At 34.8% G+C, this 8,014-nt stretch overlaps 2 pseudogenes; both read right to left on the bottom strand.

The window, feature by feature from the left end:
• On the bottom strand, positions 1 to 906 carry LOC107035126 (olfactory receptor 4A47-like; annotated as a pseudogene).
• Positions 907 to 5,869: 4,963 nt separating this feature from the next.
• LOC140688847 (olfactory receptor 4C3D-like) lies at positions 5,870 to 6,786 on the bottom strand (annotated as a pseudogene).
• Between the last annotated feature and the right edge of the window lie 1,228 nt (positions 6,787 to 8,014).

Genomic DNA, 8,014 nt, shown 5'->3' with positions numbered 1-8,014 from the left:
TCAATTTCTTTTTCTGGTCTAGAAACTTTTCATGGCATTTTTCATCTCTCCATTTCTCAGAGTAAAGATTAGAAGGTTCAACATAGGGGTTATAATGGTAAAAATACACAGCAAAGAATTTATCATAAAATGAGTTCTCACATACATAAAAATACAAGGGACAAAGAACAGGACCACCACAGTAATGTGGGAGCCACAGGTGGATAAGGCTTTGTGCCTCCCTTCCTAAGATTCTTCAGGGAGTGCAGAATGACCCCATAGGAGATGAGTAAGAGCATAAAAATGACCACACAGATTGCCCCATCATTGGCACCCACAGCGTGGCCAATAGTGTAGGTGTCAGAGCAGGAAAGTTTTAACAAGGGGTACATGTCACAGATGAAGTGGTTAATGACCTTGGGGCCACAGAAGGGAAGGTTGTAAACAAAAACAGGATGAGCTACAGTATGTAAAAACCCACCAACCCAGGCCAACAGCAGCAGCAGTACACACATTCGCTGATTCATGATGATTGAATAATTCAAAGGTTTGCAGATGGCCACGTAATGGTCATAAGCCATGACCACCAGGAGACAAACCTCAGCACCACCCAATAAGTGCCCTATAAAAGGCTGAGTCATGCAAGCTTGGAAGGAAATGGTTTTGTTCTCACAGAGTAAATCCACAATCATATTTGGGGTGACTGTATTAGAATAAACAGCATCCATAAATGATAAGCAGCCAGGAAAGAAGTACATAGGGAAATCCAGGGTTGGGCTGACCACCACCACACATGACAATGAGGAGGTTGCCCACCATTGCCACCATGTAGATGAGCAAGAACACAAGAAATAATATTTTCTGACCCTGGGGGCTCTGAGTGAGCGCCAGGAGGACAAACCCAGTCACATTCCTCCTTTGTTCCATAGAGTTTTCTGGATGCTTTATTTTAGAGTACAGGACAAAATTATCTGTAAATGTAATTAATACTAGTGACTTTCTGAAGTCTTAAGATAATTTGTTTATTCTTTCAGCAAATAAGCAATATGGTTTATGTTCCAGTATTCTCAGATATCATCATACAAGGCTGATTAAATCCTCACCCCTATCCTCAAAAATCTTTCAGAGTAATGGAGATGCAAGTAATTAAGAGACATATGTGGGGAAATAGAACATTATTCAATAAATTAGTTGCCATAACTAGTTTTCCATATGGAAAGTAATAAAACTGTACATATATCTAATACCTTACACAAAAATAAAAATGGATTAATGTTGTAATAAAATAGCAAAGCAAGATTTCCTTTATTCTACTTCAAATTTATTAAGAAAGTAACTTTCTTTATTCTAGGGGTGGGAAAAGTCTTCTTAAATAATAATTGAAATTTAAAATAGATGTATTTAACAAGTTCAAAAAATTTAAAGTATTTAGGGAAAGATACCACAATGTCAATAGACAAAAGTAGTTTGGAGAAAGATTTACATTGTAGAGGATTTACACAAGAGTTAACATCAAAATAGATGAAGATCTCTAACCAATTAACAAAAATATAAACAACATTTGAAATAAAAAATAAAAATATACAAATAAAAATAAAAGAAATTTAAAATATGATTAAAATTAGGAAAAAATACATTTCTATGGCCTTGAAACATGTACACTGAAGTTTATCTGAGAACACAAAAGTGAGAATTGATGATTATGAATCAATAAAAATGTAAAAAAAAAAAAAAAGTGAGAATTGAAGTATCAGCTTGCTTTCTATAGTATTACCTTAGGTTCGTGAAAACCACTCAATCAATGTCTACAGGTAGCTACATCATCTTTTAATTTTTAACAAACTAACAATATTTACAGAACATATTAATTGAGACTATCATCAGATTTACAAATATCTACCCATGAAAATATCCCCAATTATTTACATTCGAAATTAGTTTCTAAGAATTCTTTATGTTAGATAAAGATCATTCAGATCATTGTAATATAATAATATCCAAAAAGAGCATGACAAAATAAAATCAATCTTCACATATTTTAGTAATCACAAAGGATTCCTAACAAAAGAGAACTTCTAAAAGACTGAATTCTCACACTACCAATGTACTCTTGAATAATGTAAAGCTTAGTTCAGAATCTTGTGTATAAGTACCCTTCCTGGTTTACCTGCATAAGAAGACAACCATTTAATCCATGTTCTGATCTCTTCTGTCTTCTCCTTTGCTCTTCACACACTGATGTCATCTCTGAGAACACAGAGGACAAGATACATGCAGCATCATTGGATCTTGAACTGTTCCCATGTGACCAACTCTTATCACGTTTGCAGGAAATCTATTTCATTTCAGTCATTCAGAAAAATATTCCTTTTCAAAAAGTTGGAACTTTCAAAGTGCATATGAGTGGCCTGTTACTAAAGAACTCTGAATCTTGGTTGTGAATAGAGAACCAAAATATTCATTTTTTTTGCAGGATTTGTTTGTATAATGAACAAATATTAATTCAACCTTTCGATTATAGAGAAAACAGAAAACTGTGAAAAAATTGTTTGCATACAGATTTTGCTCTTTGTCTTTTATACCAATGAAAGTGAAGTAGTTAGTCTTCAATATTTTGATTCTCAATCAGTTATACTCTCCTGCATTGTTGAGCTTTGAGTTTCCTGAAAGATAGAGAATAATTTCATATACATACTTTATTATATTTTGAGTCTATCATTTCAGTTCATGAACGTTTGTCCTGTGAGGTAAGGGCAAAGATCTGTAAACACTTTATCTGCATTTGAACTACTGTACATGTTATGGAGCCTTTCAGTTGGTGCATCTCCAAGTGTGATTCTTGTCTAATTAAATTCAATGGGACATTAAATATAATTTTTATGGTAGACTGCTTCCAAAGATGTCAATAGGATAATCACTGTGTAGAACAGGACTTATAGAACCATGTCCTCTTGGGGAAGATTACAGCAAAAAGCTTGAGGTCATGTCACCAAAGGGAAAATTCCAGGGTATGCAGAAATGAAATATGTAAAACTTTTCTTGTTTAAACCATGGTTTTCAAAGTAGGCATGTCTGTTTAAATTTAAGCTTTGCCTTTGAAGATGATATCTGAACTAATTTCCAAAATGTTATGAATGCTAATTTCAGAATAAGATATTTGAAGTCTGTTTCAAATGCAGATAAAGTTTGTCACATAATTTGTCACATATTTTCAGACAGGTAAGTTGATAGAATCTGTGTTAGTGTGGAATTAGGAAAAGAAAACATTTGTGGGAGTATTCCATTCATCTCAAATACCTCATGGAGCATTCACCACAGTAGACAATACACTATGTCATGACATAATTGCAATACATTTCAAAGGACATAAATTATAGAGCCCAAATGTGTGTGGGTATATAAACATATGTTATGTATATATTTTACAATAATATAATTCAACTAGAAATTGACAACAAAATATAAAATTTCCAACTGATTACAAATTAAGCAACATAAACCTAAATTAACTGTGAACAATTTAAAAGGTATATTTTCAACACAAAGATAATGATACAAATGAATGTAAAAGACATATGAAAGGTATCTATGAAATATACATATATATAGAAGCTGTATGTAATATAGTACATATTTTTATATATAAATCAACTGGATGCAGTTAAAGGAATGCTTAGAGAGAAATTTATAGCTTAAATGTGAGTATTAGAAAACAGAAAATAAATGAAGTAAGAAATTAAAGGAAATGAACTAAGCTTCTGTTTCAAGAAGCTAGAAAAAAATAAATGCAGAGAACACTGTAGAAAGGAAATAGCAAATAGAAGACAAGTCATTGAGATAGAAATGAATTCAAAATAGAGAAAGTATCTAAAGCCAGGAATGAGTTCTTTGAGAGTTTGGTAAGATTCTAGCAAAACTGATTAAGAAAAAAAGAAGACAAAAAACAAATTATTAGGATAAACAATGAAGACAGGGTCATCACTACAGGTTCTACATAGTTTTAAAAGATGATAAAATGATATGATAAATGACTTAGGACTGTATACTTGCCAATTAAAGAAAATGGACCACTGCTATGAAAAATACAACTTTCTAAATGCACTAGGAAAAATAAGTTGGAATAATTTAAGACCTAAATAAGTTAATTCTTTGGAATCCTACCATTCCAAAAAAAATTTTTCATTCCCATATAGCTTTAATCAGTGAATACTGTATAAACAACTAATTGACAAACAGTACCAATCTTACATAAATACTTTTACTGCTGGGAGGAATTAATATACTTCCTAACACATTTCATGAACCTAGCATAACCCTTATACTAGAATGAAAAAAAAGGATATCACAAAGAAAATAATCAGATTAATATCTTATATTTACAAAGACACAAAATTCTGAACATAATATTTAATTTGATTCTTTTGGATGTTTTCTTTTTGGATTTTTTAATTCTTGCTAATTTGTTTTTGAGGCAGGTCTTGAGAAGTGCTCAGTCTAGGACTAATTATTATCCCTTTACTTATGCAAAATCTTCCTAAGCATTCACCCTCATGAACTATAAGGTTTCCCAGCTGCACTATTCCTGATTCAGTGTGAGGAACCAGCACCCTTCTCTCTAATCTACCTGGGCAGATCATTCCCCAGCCTCAGGTAGCTTTTTCAAATGCATGCACTGATCAGTACTTTTATGAATAGCTGAGAGGGATTTCTCTAGTTCTCCAGCATTCCCTCTCTCAGTGTTTGCCTGTCTCTCTGTCTGTCTGTCTGTCTTTCTTTCCCACCATTGATGCAGGTCTATAGGTCTATGCTCTGTGATATTCCATTCTCACAATTTCAGATGCTTCATCTCCACAGAAACTCAACTTCATCTCCTCAACTGAAGCAATATACCAGGACCTTCTGAGGTACCCTTCTCTGTACCACAGCAAGAAAACTTAAAGGTAATAAACTGGAAAATCCTAGAGCCAACTTGCTTCCCATCTCTTGGTGATCAATGTCAATTTTTCTGACATGCAGTGTCTTGAAAATAATTATTTCATATATTTCTGCTTTCTTTACTTCTTTTTTCAATAACCATCCAAAGATATTTTTAGCAGTTTTATTCATAATTTCTTAGAATTGGAACCAACCAACTAATGTGTATCATTGCATAGTTCACTAGCTTTGGAACCTAACCATAGACTTCTTTGTTGAAACTTGATAAAATAATGTTTACTTATGTTTCAAATGGCTACTCAATTCTTGGTATGTAAAAATTATGCATGTCCATTAAATTAAAGAAAAACTGTGAGCCACAAGGATATTAAGAAATTAAGTCCAAATTAAGAGTAATTTCAAAATTTCTGGCTTGTTTTTCTGCCAATAAAAGAATTAGAAATAGTTTGTGAATTATATTTCCTCCTGTTGTGGCATCTTTCTTTTTGCTTTTGGTAAATTAATAGTGCAGGAAAAAAAATCAGCCATGCTTCCATCATACAACTGTCCATTTTCTATCTAAGAATTTTTATGCCTTATTTGCTATGCAACAGGATAAGCAAACATAGAAGTTCTGATATCAAGGTCCTATGGAAAAACCAATTTTATCCAAGTAACATATATGAAGTATTTAGTAAAGTAGCAGTAAGAATCTGAAGAAAAATGTACTCTTCAATCACCAACTAAGGGTTTATAGTTGTTCTCTCCATTACCTATTCTGAAGTTATGATCACAAACACTGAAGACTTGGTAAAGTCTAAGTAACCATAATGCCTAATAAATGCCTAACCAATATTAAATTATCAACAAATGCTGGTTTATGAGTCTTTTTCTTCTGCTAATGAGCTGCAAAATTTACAACATTATAATTCTTCCTATGTATATAAATCATCACATTCTTGGCATCATGAAAAACTTAAGTTACTCTCCTCTTCAACAAACTCCTCATGGCATTTTTCACCTCTGTGTTTCTCACTGTGTAAATGATAGGATTTAACATGGGAGTGAGGATTATAAAGAACACACTCATCAACAGGTCCACAGAGTAAGTCTCCACAGGACATGTGTAGGTGAATATACAAGGGACAAAATAGAGCATCACTACTGTAAAGTGGGAGCCACATGTAGACAGAGCTTTGCGTCATCCTTCAGCACCATGGGATTTCAGGGAGCTCAGGATGACTATGTAGGAGATGAGTAACATGAAAAAAATCAGTAAGCACATGCCCCCACTGTTAGCAGCCACCACAATGCCAAGCTTGTAAGTGTCACTGCAGGCCAGTTTTAACAGTGAGAAAAAGTCACACATAAAGTGGTCAATGACATTGGGACCACAGAAGGGCAAGTCAACAGTGAAAAGAATCTGCACAGTGGCATGTAGGATCCCCCCAATCCAGGCCACCACCACCAGGAGCTGGCAAAGCCGATGGCACATGATGGTCGTGTAGTGCAGAGGCTTGCAGATGGCCACATAGTGGTCATAGGCCATGACAACCAGGATGATGATCTCTGGAAGTGTACCACAAAGAGCTGACTCATGCAGCCACCCCAGGAGATGGTTTTCCTCTGGTAAAGCAGGTCAATGATCACTTTTGGGGTGGTGGCAGATGTATATATGGCATCGATTAAGGACAAGTAAGTGAGAAAGAAGTACATAGGAGCTGAAAGTGCAGGGCTGAGGGAGATGGTAATCACAATGAACAGATTGGCCAGCAGAGTGAATAGGAAAATGAGCAAAAAGACAATGAAAAGTATTTTTTGCAAGTGTGGATTCTGTGTGAGTCCCAAGAGAAGAAATTCAGTTACATTGTTGGGAGGTGTGAGGAGGTCCATTCAGCAAGTTCCACCTTCCTGGGGCCTGAATTATCTACAAGAATAAGGAATGATACTCATTAATAATAAAAGGATTGTGGTCTGAGTATCTTGATACAAAACTAGAGCAGTCACTGTACCTGCTGAGCACGTCCTTGACACTCTTGCCTCAGTGCATGTTTTAGTTCTCTCTTACTTCCTCCATGATGTTTCCATCTCTTCAGACACCTAGTACCTGTCACCTGTAAAACATATATAGGGCAACATTTGATGGGTAATTTATTGAAAAAACCCTGGGCTGTCTATGTGAGATCTGGATTCCCTTTCTGGTTCCAACTCCATGTGTCTCTGGTGCATCAGTTCTGTGTCCTCTGATTTTGATCCCTCCTCTGTGTCTGTGAGGCTTCAAACTGTTATTGTCAGATGTGTCTTGTAAGCTAAGAGGTGTTGCACACAGGAAAGAGATAGTTCCTCTTCCACGAGTATTCACATCTGAACCCTCAGCTCTAAGTGTGGAAAGAAAGACACCATGAATACATATCTCCCATCAGCAGGCAGTTTAGGGAAATGTATATAAGTAGTGGGCAACAGGCTCTCCCTGGTACCTACCAGAACACATAAGCTATTTCAGGTGTGTTTCCTCACTGCACCTACCATACTGCCTGGCATGTCTGTGCTGCCTGAAACCTGTTAGGTGATCAGTAAGTGCTTGGTGAATTGCCATTCTCCATGGGTGAGAATACGCCTTCTTCCTCAGTCCATAAATCTACCAGGAATTCAAGTGTCCTCATCCTCCTGCTCTGTTTATCATTACTCTCTACTTTATCAGAAACACAAATAAACATTTGAAAGGAAGCTGCCTTCCAGGTTAATACTTTCTGTCACACTTTATCAGGTAATATGAAAATATTAATTTCCACTAATATGGGTCACTTTATTATCAAGATAATTGTAGTGTTTGCTAACTGATATTTTTTATTCTTCAAAATTCTGTTCCATATACAATGATAGAGACATTCAATAAGTTTACAGAACAGTAGACTTGGATTAAAGAAACTATTGCATAAATGTTCAGTACATGGAGGATCTGTCAAGTAAGGAAATCCTTATTTTCAAAGTTCTAAAAGTAAAAATTCATTATAAGAACAAAAAGAAATCAATTTCCAGATAAGATAGAGAGATAGTGTACTACACACATGAATATATATACACATAACACAAACACATGTAAAATCTATTACTATAAGTA

The sequence above is a fragment of the Vicugna pacos genome, chromosome 24, assembly GCF_048564905.1.
Source record: "Vicugna pacos chromosome 24, VicPac4, whole genome shotgun sequence".
Taxonomy (NCBI): domain Eukaryota; kingdom Metazoa; phylum Chordata; class Mammalia; order Artiodactyla; family Camelidae; genus Vicugna; species Vicugna pacos.
Note: the sequence above shows the minus strand (reverse complement) of the source record. Positions and strands in the feature narration are given on the sequence as shown.